Here is a 19,189-nt window from a genome sequence, read left to right as displayed (position 1 = left end):
CTGTCTGCTTAGGTTCGTAGTCCTTTAGGAAGTTGTACGTTTGCCAAAGTCTGAGGTCCTGAGCGCTCTGTATTAGGTTTTCATGAAGGATGAACATTTTGCTCTGTTCTTCTTTCCCTAGATCCTGACTAGTCTCCCAGTCCCCGTTGCTGAAAAACATCCTCACAGCATGATGCTGCCACCACCATGCTTCACCGCAGGGATTTTGCCAGGTTTCCTCCAGACGTGACGCTTGGCATTCAGGCCAAACTCTTCAATCTTGGTTTCATCAGAACGGAGAATCTCATGGTGTCTCATGGTGCCTTTTCTCATGGTGCCTTTTCTCTTTAGGTGCCTTTTGGCAAACTCCAAGCGTGCTGTGAATTTCAAACACAGATTCAACCACAAAGACCAGGGAGGTTTTCCAATGCCTCACAAAGAAGGGCACCTATTGGTAGATGGGTACAAACCAAAAAAAAGAAGACTTTGAATATCCCTTTTAGCATGTTGACGTTATTAATTACACTTTAGTTTAGTGGTGTAACGGACCGTAGTTGATCCGTGATCCGTACAGATCACCTCCTATGGTTCGGCACGCATGTGAACCGCCGATTAATTGTACATTTTAACCATCATAGTGTGAAATACAGTTTTACTGCCCTGTTACTTTTTAAAGTAATAATTTCCTAAATCTCGATGCAGAGTTGCAGTGGGAAGATAAAGACGAGACAGATTGCGTGTTGTGTTTTACTCTGAAGCCTGAAGGTTGATTTTGATTATTAAAAAAAAAACAGTTGTGTGCACTGTTCATGTGAACGGAGCATGTTGAATCCCAAGGAATCAGTCCTAGATGCTCGCGTTGCAAAAAGCAAAGAAGACAAAAGAGTAGTGACAGCCACAGCTGGCGGAGGAGCTGAAGAACTGGAAAAGCCTCCTGCTTCATCTAAGTCTCATGTATGGGAGCATTTTGGCTTCCCTGTCAAATATGATGACGGAAGAAGGGTGGTGGACACCACCACCATTACGGTGTGTAGGCATAGTGCCACAAGAAAGCCATATGATCATGGGAAAAAAAACATAGAGCACACATTTAAAGCTTCATCACCTTGGTGTGTCAGTGACTGGAGCCAACTAAGCCAAGAAACAACTTCTCACCGCGGCATTTAAGCAGCCCTTTGAAACTTTGAAACTGCACCGTCTGTGTCCATGATCCTACCTCTGAAAACAAAGATTCTACAATCCATGGCCCCAAGTGAGGAAGACAGCATCATCGCTAGAGATGTCAAGGCTGCCATTAGATAGAACCTGAACCCCGGATACCCTCCTAATGTACAGGACTACCTTCATAATAGATCTACTGCACTGGATCCAAGGTTCAAGTCCCTGTCTCAGCTAGACCCTGCCCCACGTCAGAGGACATACAGTGATCTCACCACTGAGATTGTGGCCACTGAAAAGGTCCAAAAATAAGAGTGAATGACTTCAATAATAAATATATTGCAGTATAATCTTAGTCTATGCTATTGCTATTAGAATCATCCATTTTTTTATTTGGAATAATAATGGCTTTTATTAAATGTTGTTGCCACAATTATAGTCCTATGAAATATGAAACTAAATCATTAGTTTAATAGATAAAGTCATTTTTTTCTGCAGGGTCAAGACACAGAGCCGACAGGAGCAGACTCAGAGGCATCTCCTCCACAAAATAATTTGGTCATGAAGGAGCTTTTCGGGGATACATTTGCAAGCAAGGACAAAGGCAAGACGTTTGCCAACACCATCAACTAGGAGGTGGCATCCTACAAGGCAGCAAGCGGCATTACAGTGGATGGTGATCCACTGGCATGGTGGAAAAGCAATGAGTGTAAATACCCTCACATTGCCATGATGGCAAGTAGCTACCTGGCTGTGCCTGGCACTTCAGTTCCTAGCGAGAGGGTGTTCTCCACGGCAGGGGACATAGAGATTGCAAAGAGGTCTACCCTCTCCCCACACAATGTAGACATCCTCATATTTTTTGAAAAATAATTTGAAGTTAAAAACACAGGTCTGCTTGCACTTTAATTTAACAATTGAGTATTGAATATTTTATTTTAAGATTTTATTTAAACATTGAAAAGTTCCTTGCTTTAAGTGTTCTTTAAGTAATAAATGGAAAGCAAAGTTATTTTTGTCTCTCTTTTTTTTTGCTGACCCGAAAAAGTATCCAATCCGCGACTCAAAACCGTGATCCGATCCGAACTGTGAGTTTTTTGATTCATTGCACCACTACTTTAGATGGTGTATGAATGCACCCAGTTACGTTTGCAATCGCAACAAATCTGCTCAGATCCCAACCAAGGAGCATCAAAAGCCGTGCTATAAATTCTATATTCCTGGATGCCCTTCCAGACTCACTCCACCTACCCAAGGACATCAGAGCACAAAAATCGGTTAACCACCTAACTGAGGAACTAAATGTAACCTTGTGTAATACCCTAGATGCAGTCGCACCCCTAAAAACAAAAAACATTTGTCATAAGAAACTAGCTCCCTGGTATACAGAAAATACTTGAGCCCTGAAGCAAGCTTCCAGAAAATTGGAACGGAAATGGAGCTACACCAAACTGGAAGTCTTCCAACTAGCTTGGAAAGACGGTACAGCACAGTATCGAAGAGCCCTCACTGCTGCTCGATCATCCTATTTTTCCAACTTAATTGAAGAGAATAAGAACAATCCAAAATGTATTTTTGATACTGTCGCAAAGTTAACTAAAAAGCAGCATTCCCCAAGAGAGGATGGCTTTCACTTCAGCAGTGATAAATTCATGAACTTCTTTGACGAAAACATCATGATCATTAGAAAGCAAATTACGGACTCCTCTTTAAATCTGCATATTTTTCCAAAGCTCAGTTGTCCTGAGTCTGCACTGAGTTTGTATAATTCTTCATTAACCAGGGTCTTACAAACTTCTGGGAATTGGTCAAAGCTATAGTGATAGTTAAGTTCAACCATTGGGATAAAAATTCTCGTGACAACTTGGTCCTTCGAGCCGGATCTCAATACCTGCTTCTGTCGTCCCAAGGAACTGCTGAAAACCTGACCTCTGAAATTGAGGGTCCATTTCAGGCCGGTGGCGAACTGGTACACGACAGAGGCGGTGACGAGATCCAACCTATATTGTGAGATTTAAGTATAATAACTGTAAGAGCACACACATAGATTGTGAGATTTACGTATAATAACAGTAAGAGCACACACTTGGATTGTGAGAATAAGCATAATAATCAAGGGAAACAGCAGGTAGAGGGTTAGATACAGCCATGGTGTGGCTGTCTGAAGCCCGGAAAAGAAGGCAAGTGTAAAGAAAGAAGAAGAAAGTGATAATGGAACAGAGAGAGAGAGAGAGAGAAAGTTTCAAGAAGGATATCAGCAGGGGGAAAATTATGTGCCTGTGAGAAAGGTTTATTAACTTCTTGATGCACCCATCCCGTTAGCGGGATCATTATCATCAACACCCGCTGAATTGCAGAGCGCCCAATTCAAATTAAATTAATAAAAATATTTAATTTTCATGAAATCACAAGTGCAATATAGCAATACACAGCTTAGCTTGTTGTTAATCCACCTGACATGGCAGATTTCAATACAGCTTTTCAGCGAAAGTATAACACGCGTTTATGTAAGAACATCTCTATCAGTAGACAAAATATTACAAACACCTATCAGCCAAGTAGATTGGTCACGAAAGTCAGAAAATAAATAGATTAAATCGCTTACCTTTGATGATCTTCGGATGTTTGCACTCACGAGACTCCCAGTTACACAATAAATGTTCCTTTTGTTCCATAAAGATTATTTTTATTTCCAAAATATCTCAGTTTGTTTGGCACGTTATGTTCAGAAATCCACAGGAAAGAGCAGTCACGACAACGCAGACAAATTCCAAATAGTATCCGTAATGTCCACAGAAACATGTCAAACGTTTTTTATAATCAATCCTCAGGTTGTTTTTAAAATAATAATTGATAATATATCAACCGCAACTGTCTTTATCAGTAGGAGAGGGAAAGGCAATGACAGCCCAAACTCTGTTACGCATACAAAACGCTGCTGGCACCCGGCCATACAATGACGCGATGTTATCGTTCTTGCTCATTTTTTCAAAATAAAAGCCTGAAACTATGTCTAAAGACTGTTGACACCTTGAGGAAGCGAAAGGAAAATGAATCTGGTTGATATCCCTTTAAATGGAGCAAAGGCAGGCTATGGAACATGGAGTTTTCAAAATAGAAGCCACTTCCTGGTTTGATTTTCCTCAGGGTTTCGCCTGCAATATCAGTTCTGTTATACTCACAGACAATATTTTGACAGTTTTGGGAACTTTAGAGTGTTTTCTATCCAATACTACTAATAATATGCATATATTAGCAACTGGTCCTGAGAAATAGGTAGTTGATATATTATCGATTATACATTTTAATAACAACCTGAGGATTGATTATAAATAACGTGGCACGCCAGGTGGATTAATAAAAGGCTAAGCTGTGTTTTTCTATATTGCACTTGTGATTATATGAATATAAATATTTTTAGTAATATTATTTGAATGTGGCGCTATGCAATTCAGCGGTTGTTGATGACAATTTTCCGTCTAAAGGGATGGGTAGCATCAAGAAGTTAATAGAGTGAGTTAAGTCTGCTCTGTACCAAATTAGCATACCCCCTGAGTCACTTGCCTGTTTCACACCTGGTAGTTTGGTGAATGGGACTACCAGCTCTCTGTCACCTAGGGGGCAACCAGTGGGACCATCTCCTCTATACCATGTTTCTTGTAGGATGACAATGTCTATTTTCTTTGATGAAGTCCAGGTCCCTGCTCTTTAGGCCAAAGGCAGATGACCGCAGGCCTTGGATATTCCAGGATGAGAACGAAGGCCTTGTGTTCCATAAAGTGTCCAATGTTGTTAGTCGTGTGGTTTGGCCTCAGACAAGTAAGTGTGAGCAGAGCCTGCTGAGCATCTGGTACATACCATTGTCTTGGGCTAGTGTAAGAGTGGGGGTTGGGCCTGTTTGCCTGCTCACGGCCTGGACATATGTGTGGCTTTCACGTCGACGCCCTCTTTGCGGGAGTGGGGGGCATGGGGTGGGCAAGAGTGGGGCATAGGTCTGATCTGAGGGGGCCTAAATGGGGTGTGGGCATGGTTGAATTGGGGGGGGTGTTGCTTGGTTGGGTTGGGGGTGTGGATGTGGCTGGTGGTGTTGTGGTCTGGATGTAGGTCCTCTCGGCGTGGGTCTTCTATGTGTAGGTCCGGGGGGGGGGGGGGGGGGGGGGCTGTGTGAAGTGTTGGGGCTGCCTTTGAGGGCAATGTTCTTTTGGGTCCCGGGCGAAGGTGAGCACTGCTGCCTTGTATAGGTGGACCTAGTCGTAAAGGCTGTTCAAGTCCAGGGTGGAGTGTTGGGCCAGGTAAAAATTTGGTTTTGAGGCACAGTCACGGGAAATACTTATGTTTAACCACTGTATGGTAGCAGGGTGGAAGTATTTTCGTGGTAGTAGGGTGGAGATAACCACTTGTGCGTTGGGGAAAGTGGAAGAAGCTTTTTCAATCACTCCTTTGAGTGCTATCGCCACCCTTTCCTGCTGTTCTCTCAGGTCATTTGTGCCTGTGTGTATTATTATGTGGCTGGACCCTAGTTGGTCCTCGTACAGAAGGTCTAGGGCGCGCTGGGTGTGTTTGGACACCAGAGTTCAGACACTGTGTGTTTGGAAAAAAGTTTATTTTCTTGTATATATTTCCTGTTTGAGTCCATAAGGATTTCAATCTGTGGCTTGTGTATGTCCTCAGTGGGTGTGGGGGGGTTGTCAGGAGGGCTATCAGGGTGGCTGACAGGGGAGGTACTCAGAGGGGGGCTTGGGGTTCGTTATTTGTCTGCTGTGATATTGAGGCTATGGTTTGTGGTGGACTGTTCTGCTGTGGTATCAAGACTTTGGTAGGGGTCTGAGGTGGGCTGTTCTGCTGGCTTCTCTGCAGGGGTGGCCAGCTCTCTAATGGGTTGTTCTCTGTCACGCGCCACCCCCCTCGCCCTCTCCTCCAGCACTCTGATCCTCTCCTCTGGTGCTCTGTTCTTCTCCTGCTCCTGCTCTTTCTCCTGTTGATGTTGTCTCACCACAGTCCAGAGCTCAGATAAACTCAGCAAAAAAAGAAACGTCCTCTCATTGTCAATTGCGTTTATTTTCAGCAAACTTAACATGTGTAAATTGTTGTATGAACATATCAAGATTCAACAACTGAGAAATAAACTGAACAAGTTCCACAGACATGTGACTAACAGAAATGGAATAATGTGTCCCTGAACAAAGGGGGGGGGGGGGGGGTAACACTCAGTATGTGGTGTGGCCACCAGCTGCATTAAGTATTGTAGTGCATCTCCTCCTCATGGACTGGACCAGATTTGCCAGTTTTTGCTGTGAGATGTTACCCCACTCTTCCACCAAGGCACCTGCAAGTTCCTGGACATTTCTGGGGGGAATGATCCTAGCCCTCACCCTCCGATCCAACAGGTCCCAGACGTGCTCAATGGGATTGAGATCCAGGCTCTTCGTTGGCCATGGCAGAACACTGACATTCCTGTCCTACAGGAAATCACGCACAGAATGAGCAGTATGGCTGGTGGCATTGTCATGCTGGAGGGTCATGTCAGGATGAGCCTGCAGGAAGGGTACCACATGAGGGAAGAGGATATCTTCCCTGTAATGCACAGTGTTGAGATTGCCTGCAATGACAACAAGCTCAGTCCGATGATGCTGTTACACACCTCCCCAGACCATGACGGACCCTCCACCTCAAAATCGATCCCGCTCCAGAGTACAGGCCTCGGTGTAACGCTAATTCCTTCGACAATAAACACAAATCCGACCATCAACCCTGGTGAGACTAAACCGCGACTCGTCAGTGAAGAGCACTTTTTGCCAGTCCTGTCTGGTCCAGCGACGGTGGGTTTGTGCCCATAGGCGACGTTGCCTGTGATGTCTGGTGAGGACCTGCTTTACAACAGGCCTACAAGCCCTGAGTCCAGCCTCTCTCCGCCTATTGCGGACAGTCTGAGCACTGATGGAGGGATTGTGTGTTCATGGTGTAACTCGGGCAGTTGTTGTTGTGATGTTCGGATGTACTGATCCTGTGCAGGTGTTGTTACACGTGGTCTGCCACTGCGAGAATGATCAGCTGTCCGTCCTGTCTCCCTGTTGTGCTGTCATAGGCGTCTCACAGTACGGACATTGCAATTTATTGACCTGGCCACATTTGCAGTCCTCATGCCTCCTTGCAGCATGCCTAAGGCACATTCATGCAGATGAGCAGGGACCCTGGGCGTCTTTCTTTTGGTGTTTTTCAAAGTCAGTAAAAAGGCCTTTTTAGTGTCCTAAGTTTTCATAACTGTGACCTTAATTGCCTACCATCTGTAAGGTGTTAGTGTCTTAACTACCATTCCACAGGTGCATGTTCATTTATTGTTTATGGTTCATTGAACAAGCATGGGAAACAGTGTTTAAACCCCTTTACAATGAAGATCTGAGAAGTTATTTGGATTTTTACGAATTATCTTTGAAAGAAAGGGTCCTAAAAAAGGGACGTTTCTTTTTTTGCTTAGTTAACAAACAGCTCTTTGGGTCTGGTTTAGGGTGTGTTGTTGAGCTGGACTATTTTTGTCATGACTGGAGTGTGTTCACCTGCTGTTCCAGCTCTTGCCTTACCTCCAGCTGGGTGATTTTATCCAACATTTAAATGAGGGAGTAGTACTCTGTGCTGGGAGGTTGACTTTCCGCTTGGGGGTTGCTCGTCTGTTGAGTTATGTCATGAATAGGTCTGGTCTGACACACTCGGGGTGGTTGTATCTTTCTCAAGAGAGAGCGGGAACCATTACTGTTCCAGATTTGTACACGATCACATTTGCTGACTCAGAGTCCTTGTTGTCTAGTATCCTGAGTTTCCACCCATCAGTAACTCCCCCCCCCCCCTCTTAACAGAGGGGTATTGTGTTAATAATATACAGTGCCTTGCGAAACTATTCGGCCCCCTTGAACTTTGCGACCTTTTGCCACATTTCAGGCTTCAAACATAAAGATATAAAACTGTATTTTTTTGTGAAGAATCAACAACAAGTGGGACACAATCATGAAGTGGAACGACATTTATTGGATATTTCAAACTTTTTTAACAAATCAAAAACTGAAAAATTGGGCGTGCAAAATTATTCAGCCCCTTTACTTTCAGTGCAGCAAACTCTCTCCAGAAGTTCAGTGAGGATCTCTGAATGATCCAATGTTGACCTAAATGACTAATGATGATAAATACAATCCACCTGTGTGTAATCAAGTCTCCGTATAAATGCACCTGCACTGTGATAGTCTCAGAGGTCCGTTAAAAGCGCAGAGAGCATCATGAAGAACAAGGAACACACCAGGCAGGTCCGAGATACTGTTGTGAAGAAGTTTAAAGCCGGATTTGGATACAAAAAGATTTCCCAAGCTTTAAACATCCCAAGGAGCACTGTGCAAGTGATAATATTGAAATGAAAGGAGTATCAGACCACTGCAAATCTACCAAGACCTGGCCGTCCCTCTAAACTTTCAGCTCATACAAGGAGAATACTGATCAGAGATGCAGCCAAGAGGCCCATGATCACTCTGGATGAACTGCAGAGATCTACAGCTGAGGTGGGAGACTCTGTCCATAGGACAACAATCAGTCGTATATTGCACAAATCTGGCCTTTATGGAAGAGTGGCAAGAAGAAAGCCATTTCTTAAAGATATCCATAAAAAGTTTGCCACAAGCCACCTGGGAGACACACCAAACATGTGGAAGAAGGTGCTCTGGTCAGGTGAAACCAAAATTGAACTTTTTGGCAACATTGCAAAACGTTATGTTTGGCGTAAAAGCAACACAGCTCATCACCCTGAACACACCATCCCCACTGTCAAACATGGTGGTGGCAGCATCATGGTTTGGGCCTGCTTTTCTTCAGCAGGGACAGGGAAGATGGTTAAAATTGATGGGAAGATGGATGGAGCCAAATACAGGACCATTCTGGAAGAAAACCTGATGGAGTCTGCAAAAGACCTGAGACTGGGACGGAGATTTGTCTTCCAACAAGACAATGATCCAAAACATAAAGCAAAATCTACAATGGAATGGTTCAAAAATAAACATATCCAGGTGTTAGAATGGCCAAGTCAAAGTCCAGACCTGAATCCAATCGAGAATCTGTGGAAAGAACTGAAAACTGCTGTTCACAAATGCTCTCCATCCAACCTCACTGAGCTCGAGCTGTTTTGCAAGGAGGAATGGGAAAAAATGTCAGTCTCTCGATGTGCAAAACTGATAGAGACATACCCCAAGCGACTTACAGCTGTAATCGCAGCAAAAGGTGGCGCTACAAAGTATTAACTTAAGGGGGCTGAATAATTTTGCACGCCCAATTTTTCAGGTTTTGATTTGTTAAAAAAGTTTGAAATATCCAATAAATGTCGTTCCACTTCATGATTGTGTCCCACTTGTTGTTGATTCTTCACAAAAAAATACAGTTTTATATATTTATGTTTGAAGCCTGAAATGTGGCAAAAGGTCGCAAAGTTCAAGGGGGCCGAATACTTTCGCAAGGCACTGTAGCACTGCGCCATGCAAGGGGATGGTCTGTGTGGAAGATTAAGTTGCTTATTTTCCCATTTTTATAATAGTCAGCAAAAAGTGTCTCTGGATTTTCCATAAGGACCTTCTTTTTGTACACTTTACATGCCTTATCATTTTTCTACATCCAGAGGGTACTTTATTGTAATTACCTCTGAACTGCAGGAGGGGGCTTTAAAGACCTCTGCATTTGGGTTGAATAGGCTTTGAGACAGCTCCTGAAGAGGAAGATCATCATGGTTGGCACAATTAGAAAGAACAAGCCTGAGCTCCCTCCTGCACTCCTCGCAACAAGGGGGAGAGAGGCCTTCTCATCAAAGTTTGCCTTCACCCCCACCACCACTCTAGTTTCTTACCTCCCAAAGAGGAACAAGAATGTGGTCCTCCTGAGTACACTGCACAAAACGGCCGAGAACAATGATCGTGAGGACAGGAAGCCAGCCATCATCCTGGACTACAACCACATCAAAGGAGGCGTGGACAACCTGGACAAGGTGATTGGAATATACAGAAGCAGGAGCATGAGCGCCCGCTGGCCCCTGGTCGTCTTCCATTTCATCATTGATGTGTCCTCATACAATGGCTTCATGATATGGAACAAGATCAACCCCACCTGGATGCCTGATAAGCGGAACAAGAGGAAGGTGTTCCGGGAGCAGCTGCGAAAGGCACTTGTAACCCCACACAAGAAGGGAGTTACTCCCCTGCACAGCAGCCTCTGCAGCGCTTGTGAAAGCTGTTCATGGGGCTGAATCTTGTCCTGATCCACCTGAGGCTGCAGCTGGGGTAGGCAAGAGGAGGAGATTCCAATTCTGCCCCCCAAAGAAGTACTGTAAAACAAATAATATGTGCTGCACATGTGAGTAATTTCATCTGCAAAGTCCATGCACACACACTTGCATCTGTCCTACATGTGCTAATTAGAGTTGATTGAATCATGTTCTTCACATTTTTGTTTTGTATCTATTATCTTATTTTATTCTTATTTATTGTTGTTGTTTATACACCTTGTGGGTGGGGGCAATGGTTAAAAAATAAGAGAAGACTAGTATTTTGTAGTTGAATTTCTCATTGTACAATAAATAAGAAAAAAAGTTTAAGACTGTTATTGTTTCCCTTCAATAAAATGCATTCAGAACTACTTTCTGCACGTCTGCTACTTTCTTAGGCTATACAAGTGCTATCTCTTGCTAAAACATTTATGTTTACACCTGTGCAGTAACTTTAGCAATAATAGTAATAATAATAATAAAGCTCTATTTTAGTAAATAAACAATTATGATTGGTATGTTGTAATAAAATCGAGTGGTGTACACTGATTAAATGCAGTCTTTCTGCATTGTGAAGAGCGAAAACACAGATATTCACAAAGTTTGTGATGAATGACAGGTTGTTTCTTTCAAGCAAAATAGATTTGGGGTTTAAATTCAATTAAGCTGCTTTATTTCAGGAGTTTAGTGAAGGCGGGTCATTTTTTACCCTTAGGACAATGGGAGTATACAGAATGTTAAGACTACACAAGGGTTAAGCCCTGTTTATGTGTGTGCCTGGGACATACGTGTGAGAGGGCAGAAGCAGGAACATTCTCAGCCTCAGAAGTGATTTACAAGGGAATTTGTTTGTGAAGGTTCATGGGTAAGGTATATAATACATCCTACCCCATCCCCGAACACTGTCATGTGTAGCATCCCCTATATGTGAGAATCTGTGGGGTATACAGTAGGTGACAGCGTTGTCATGACAACATCAACATACAGTGTGTGTTTCTGTATGGATATCTGGAACTGCCTGTCTGTTCAGCCCCTGAGCTAAGATAGGCACACACACACACAGATGGAGAGAAAGGGAGAGACACAGGGTAGTGGTCAGTTCTGAGTGAGCATGTCAACGTCCTCTATTTATATATACGGTGTGCTAGATCTGCTGTTTTTGATGTGTATGATGTTCAAAAACACGTTTGGGTTCTATTCTATTTCCACACACAAAGGGGGGGAGAGAGAGAGAGAGGCACGTCTAGAGGAAGACACACACAGCTTGTCTGTCTACAGTCAGTGTAGTAACACTGTTGATAGTGTTGGTGAAGAATTTATTTACAATTGATGTGTACTTAATGTTTGTATCATGAGGTATATTTCAGTGCAATATCATAGAAGTAATGAAATTAAGTGTTAGTATTATAGTGTAATTTTTTGGTGCCTGGTATTGTGCACAATATGAGTGTGTGTGTGTGTGTGTGTGTGTGTGTGTGTGTATACACGTGTGCATCTGTGAGGGCAGCAGATGTCCTCTGTTCTCCAGACTGGCTGGTCTTTGTTGCTGCTCCCTCATGCAGACGGGGCTGGCCACGTGCATCTGAATCTGCTGAGTGCTGCTCCGCCTCCATCGGTGTGTGAGCTGTCAATCAGAGTGCTCAATCTCCACCCCTAATCCCAAACTCTTACTATCTTGTTACCTCTCTCGCACACACACACACACACACACACACACACACACACACACACACACACACACACACACACACACACACACACACACACACACACACACACACACACACACACACACAGACCAGTTGGACTTACAATCACATGCTCACACAAAGCCTCTCTCTCTTCTGCAGGCCTTCCCTTCCCCCTTCTCTAGCTCTCTGTAAACACAGCTCTCTGTCTTAGGGGACCTGTCGTGATGTTTTAGTTCTCTAGTGAAACATAGTAGTCTCTGCTCCCTCTAAGTTCCCCCCTGCTCTTCCAGACTGCAAACTTCTATTATGCACATGTCTACCAAGAAGAGAAAGCTTCGAATAATTTGCACCCATTCTCTCTCTCGCTCTCTCCAGTCAATCATAACTACAGGATCGTTCTACCTCAAAAAGCACAAGAAAGAGGATTTTAACTCCCAACATCTCAGATTGTTCTGAAATCGTTTATGTTGGTAGAAACAGAATATTAATATTTATGCAACACTATTTTGTTTAAATATAATTTGATCTGAGAAATTAAGCTAATTGATTGCATCAAAATTTGCCATTTTAATGTATGGGATTCATATAATATTACATAAATATAGCACCTAACGTCCAATTTGGACCAAACTGTTTTCTAACAATGAGTTAGACATGAGGAATTCAAAGGAATGATGAAAAGGCACCCATGTACCCCCCACACCCCATGCCAATCCAACCCCAACAACAAGTGTATAGTATCAGTTCTCTAGTAGTATCATATCAAATCCAATTGTATCTTGTACCTTACAGTGAAATGTTTACTTACGAGCCCCTAACCAACAATGCAGTTTTAAAAATGACGGATAAGAATAAGAAATAAAAGAAACAAGTCATTAAAAAGCAGCAGTAAAATAACAATAGGGAGACTATATACAGGCGGGTACCGGTACAGAGTCAATGTACGGGGGCACTGGTTAGTTGAGGTAACTATGGTGTTGAACACTGAGCTGTAGTCAATGAATAGCATTCTCACATAGGTGTTGTCACGACTTCCGCCGAGGTTGGCTCTCCTGCCTGTTCGGGCGGTGCTCGGCGGTCGTCGTCACCGTCCTACTAGCCACCACCGATCCCTTTTTCGTTTGTCTGTTGGTTTTGTCTTATTAGTTTCACCTGTGTGTATTTTAGTTTAATTAACGTCCTTATATGTAGTAGGTTGTCCCGCCCTTGTTTTGTGCGGGATTGTTTTGGATTCATGTATTTTGGGTTAATACGTGTGTGTTATTTTCTCCGAATATATTTTGATCCTGTGTTGGATTATTTCACCCTGCATATTTGGGTTGACCGTGTTTGGTCTTCGGAGAATAAATAACTATCGACTCACTGTAACCTGCTCTCTGCGCCTGATTCCACCCACCTTGATATTACGTGACAGAATCCCGCACCACCCATGGAATCAGCAGGAGCAGCCGCGTCTCCTCTTCCATCGATGGAGGAGAGAGACCTCCACCACACCAGCGTGCTTCATCGGATTGGTTCTGCCATGGACCAAATGATGGAGAGGATGGATCGATGGGAGAGGAGTGGTCTTCCCACATCATCGCTAGCACCCCCTTCTCCAGCACCTCCTGTTCCTGCGACCACATCGGGCTCCGGGGCTCTTCGGTTGACACTCCCACGGGAGTATGACGGAACGGCGGCTGGGTGCCAGGGTTTCCTCCTTCAACTGGAACTATACCTGGCTACCGTGCGTCCTGCTCCCTCTGGAGAGGAGAGTGTGAGCGCCCTCGTCTCCTGCTTGACTGGGCGAGCCCTCGAGTGGGCCAACGCAGTGTGGAATGGTCCGGACTCGGCGAGGGATAATTACCCAGAGTTCACCCGCCGATTCCGAGCTGTTTTTGACCATCCACCAGAGGGTCGGGCGGCGGGTGAACGGCTGTTCCACCTGCGGCAGGAGACGAGGAGCGCACAGGACTTCGCTCTGGAGTTCAGGACCTTGGCCGCAGGAGCAGGATGGAACGACAGGGCCTTGGTCGATCATTTCAGATGCAGTCTCAGGGAGGACGTCCGCAGGGAGCTGGCATGTCGGGACACCACCTGCACACTGGATGAGCTCATTGACTTGGCTATCCGTCTCGACAATCTGCTGGCTGCCCGCGGGCGTTCGGATCAGGCCCTGTCGTTTCCACTTCCCAGCCCTCCTGCCCCTATCCCTATGGAGTTAGGAGGGGCAGCTTCCAGGGGGACCGGAGGAGGAGTGTCCTCCTGCACCAGTTGTGGTCGACGAGGGCACACGTCAGACCGGTGCTGGAGGAACTCGTCTGGGAGTCGGGATGGCAGGCGGAGCACTGCTCGATCACCCCAGGTGAGTAAGCACCAGACTCACCCAGAGCCTCCTGTCGGTCATGTGTATGTATTGACTTCTTTCCCTGGGTTTTTTCCCTCTCTACAGCATAAGGCGCTAGTCGATTCAGGCGCAGCTGGGAATTTCATGGATCGTGGGCTTGCGTTAAGGCTAGGGATTCCCCTGGTGTCATTAGACCAACCCTTCCCCGTGCACTCCTTAGATAGCCGACCATTAGGGTCAGGAGTGATTAGGGAGGCTACGGTGCCACTGGACATGGTAACTCAGGGGGATCATAAGGAGCAGATTAGTCTGTTCCTTATAGATTCACCTGCGTTTCCAGTGGTGTTGGGGGTTCCCTGGTTAGCTCAACACAATCCGGTGATTTCCTGGCGACAGGGGGCTCTTAAGGGGTGGTCAGAGGAGTGTTCAGGTAGGTGTAGAGGAGTTGCCGTTGGTGCGACTACGGTGGAGAGTCCAGACCAAGTCTCCACCGTGCGCATTCCCTCTGAATATGCCGATTTGGCTATCGCCTTCAGTAAAAGGAAGGCGACCCAATTACCACCTCATCGTCGAGAGGACTGCGTGATAAACCTTCTGGAGAACGCTGCACTTCCTAGGAGTCACGTGTATCCATTGTCCCAGGAGGAGACGGTAGCGATGGAAACATACGTTGCTGAATCGCTGAGACAGGGGTACATTCGGCCCTCCGCATCACCCGTCTCCTCAAGCTTCTTTTTTGTGAAGAAGAAGGATGGAGGTTTGCGTCCGTGCATTGATTATAGAGGTCTAAATTCCATCACAGTGGGGTTTAGTTACCCACTACCTCTCATCGCTACGGCGGTGGAATCATTTCACGGGGCGCGCTTCTTCACAAAACTGGACCTGAGGAGCGCGTATAATCTGGTGCGTATCCGGGGAGGAGATGAGTGGAAAACTGCATTTAGTACTACATCTGGTCATTATGAGTACCGCGTCATGCCATACGGGTTGAAGAATGCTCCAGCCGTCTTCCAATCCTTCGTAGACGAAATTCTCCGAGACCTGCTCGGGCAGGGAGTGGTAGTGTACATCGATGACATCTTGATCTATTCTGCCACACGCGCGGCGCATGTGTCTCTGGTGCGTAAGGTACTTGGGCGACTGCTGGAGCATGACCTGTATTGCAAGGCGGAGAAATGTGAGTTTTTCAAGCAGTCCGTTTCCTTCCTGGGATATCGTATTTCCACCTCTGGGGTGGTGATGGAGGATGACCGCGTTACAGCCGTGCGTAATTGGCCGACTCCGACCACGGTGAAAGAGGTGCAGCGGTTTTTAGGGTTTGCCAATTACTACCGGAGGTTTATCCGGGGTTTTGGTCAGGTGGCTGCTCCCATCACCTCGCTGCTGAAGGGAGGACCGGTGCGCTTGCGCTGGTCAGCAGAGGCGGGCAGAGCATTCACTCGTTTGAAGGAGCTGTTCACCAATGCGCCCGTGTTGGCGCATCCGGACCCCTCTTTAGCGTTCATAGTGGAGGTGGATGCGTCCGAGGCTGGGGTCGGAGCCGTGCTGTCCCAACGCTCGGGCGTGCCACCCAAGCTTCGCCCTTGTGCTTTCTTTTCGAGCAAGCTCAGCCCAGCGGAGCGAAACTATGATGTGGGGGACCGGGAGTTGTTAGCTGTAGTCAAGGCTCTGAAGGTGTGGAGACATTGGCTTGAGGGGGCTAAACACCCCTTTCTCATCTGGACTGACCATCGTAATCTCGAGTATATCCGGGCAGCGAGGAGACTAAATCCACGTCAGGCTAGATGGGCTATGTTTTTTACCAGGTTCCGGTTTACCCTCTCATACCGGCCAGGCTCCCAAAACACCAAAGCCGACGCGCTGTCCCGCCTCTATGATACTGAGGAGCGGCCCGTTGAGCCAGCTCCCATCATTTCACCGTCATGTCTCGTGGCACCGGTGGTATGGGAGGTGGACGCGGAGATAGAGGAGGCCTCACGGTCAGAGCCGGCCCCCCCCAACTGTCCAGTGGGAACTCAGTACGTACCGAGGGGGGTCCGGGACAAGCTGATTCGGTGGGCTCATACTCTCCCCTCATCGGGTCATCCTGGCATTGAGAGGACAGTGCGGAGTCTGAGAGGGAGATACTGGTGGCCCACGCTAGCTAAAGACGTGAGATTTTATGTCTCCTCCTGCTCAGTGTGTGCTCAGAGCAAGGCTCCTCGGCACCTTCCTAGAGGGAAATTACAACCCCTCCCCGTTCCACAACGGCCGTGGACACACTTATCGGTGGACTTTCTTACCGACCTTCCCCCGTCCCAGGGAAGTACTACGATCCTGGTCGTTGTGGACCGGTTTTCTAAGTCCTGTCGTCTCATCCCGTTGCCCGGTCTCCCTACGGCCCTGCAGACTGCTGAGGCCTTGTTTACCCATGTCTTCCGGCACTATGGGGTGCCTGAGGACATCGTTTCTGATCGGGGTCCCCAATTCACGTCCAGAGTATGGAGGGCGTTTATGGAGAGACTGGGGGTCTCGGTCAGCTTAACCTCAGGTTTTCACCCCGAGAGTAATGGGCAGGTGGAGCGCGTAAACCAAGATGTGGGCAGGTTTCTGCGGTCCTATTGCCGGGACCGGCCTGGTGAGTGGGCAAGGTATGTTCCCTGGGCTGAACTAGCCCAGAACTCCCTACGCCACTCCTCAACTAACTTGTCTCCTTTTGAGTGTGTGTTAGGTTACCAGCCGGTCCTGGCCCCATGGCATCAGAGCCAGACCGAGGCTCCTGCGGTGGAGGAATGGGTACAGCGCTCCAAGGACACCTGGAAGGCCGTTCAGGACTCACTACGGTTAGCGGGCGAACGGCAGAAGAGGAGCGCTGACCAGCACCGCAGTGAGGCCCCCGTGTTTGCACCGGGGGACAGGGTCTGGCTCTCGACCCGAAACCTGTCCCTCCGCCTGCCCTGTCGGAAGCTGGGGCCGCAGTGTGTGGGGCCGTTCAAAGTCCTGAGGAGAATAAACGAGGTGTGTTACAGGTTACAACTTCCTAGGTATTACCGTATTAACCCCTCGTTTCATGTGTCTCTCCTCAGGCCGGTGGTGGCTGGTCCCCTGCAAGAAGGTGAGGTGCCTGAGGTCCCTCCGCCCCCCCTGGACATCGAGGGGTCCCCGGCGTACACAGTTCGGGGCATTCTGGATTCGAGACGCCGGGTGGGGGGCCTACAGTACCTCGTGGACTGGGAGGGGTACGGTCCGGAGGAGAGATGCTGGGTTCCGGTGAGGGATATTTTGGACCCTTCTCTCCTGAGAGATTTCCACCGCCTCCACCCGGATCGCCCAGCACCTCGTCCTCCGGGTCGTCCTCGAGGACGGTGGCGGCGCGCTGCGGGGGCCGCGCGTCAGGGGGGGGGTACTGTCACGACTTCCGCCGAGGTTGGCTCTCCTGCCTGTTCGGGCGGTGCTCGGCGGTCGTCGTCACCGTCCTACTAGCCACCACCGATCCCTTTTTCGTTTGTCTGTTGGTTTTGTCTTATTAGTTTCACCTGTGTGTATTTTAGTTTAATTAACGTCCTTATATGTAGTAGGTTGTCCCGCCCTTGTTTTGTGCGGGATTGTTTTGGATTCATGTATTTTGGGTTAATACGTGTGTGTTATTTTCTCCGAATATATTTTGATCCTGTGTTGGATTATTTCACCCTGCATATTTGGGTTGACCGTGTTTGGTCTTCGGAGAATAAATAACTATCGACTCACTGTAACCTGCTCTCTGCGCCTGATTCCACCCACCTTGATATTACGTGACAGGTGTTCCTTTTGTCCAGGTGGGAACGGACAGTGTGGAGTGCAATAGAGATTGCATCATCTGTGGATCTGTTGGGGCTCTATGCAAATTGGAGTGGGTCTAGGGTTTCTGGAATAATGGTGTTGATGTGAGCCATGACCAGCCTTTCAAAGCACTTCATGGCTACAGACGTGAGTGCTACGGGTCGGTAGTAATTTATGCAGGTGACCTTAGTGTTCTTGGGCACAGGCACTATGGTGGTCTGCTTAAAACATGTTGGTATTACAGATTCGAGCAGGGAGATGTTGAAAATGTCAGTGAAGACACTTGCCAGTTGGTCAGCTCATGCTCGCAGTACACATCCTGGTAATCCGTCTGGCCCTGCGGCCTTGGGAATGTTGACCTGTTTAAAGGTCTTACTCACATCGGCTGCGGAGAGCGTGATCACACAGTCTTCCGGAACAGCTGGTGCTCTAATGCATGTTTCAGTGTTATTTACCTTGAAGCGAGCATAGAAGTGATTTAGCTCGTCTGGTAGGCTCATGTCACTGGGCAGCTCTCGGCTGTGCTTCCCTTTGTAGTCTGTAATGGTTTGCAAGCCATACCACATCCGACGAGCATCAGAGCCAGTGTAGTACGATTTGATCTTAGTCCTGTATTGACGCTTTGCCTGTTTGATGGTTCGTCGGAGGGAATAGCGGGATTTCTTATAAGCTTCTGGGTTAGAGTCCCGCTCCTTGAAAGCTCTAGCTCAGTGCGGATGTTGCCTGCAAATCCATGGCTTCTGGTTGGAGTATGTACATACGGTCACTGTGGGGATGATGTCATCAATGCACTTATTGATGAAGTTAATGACTGATGTGGTGTACTTCTCAATGCCATCGGAGGAATCCCGGAACATATTCCAGTATGTGCTAGCAAAACAGTCCTGTAGCTTAGCATCTGCTTCGTCTGACCATTTTTTTTTATTGATCAGGTCACTAGTGCTTCCTGCTTTC

Source organism: Oncorhynchus mykiss, chromosome 11, assembly GCF_013265735.2.
Source record: "Oncorhynchus mykiss isolate Arlee chromosome 11, USDA_OmykA_1.1, whole genome shotgun sequence".
NCBI classification, from domain to species: domain Eukaryota; kingdom Metazoa; phylum Chordata; class Actinopteri; order Salmoniformes; family Salmonidae; genus Oncorhynchus; species Oncorhynchus mykiss.
Note: the sequence above shows the minus strand (reverse complement) of the source record.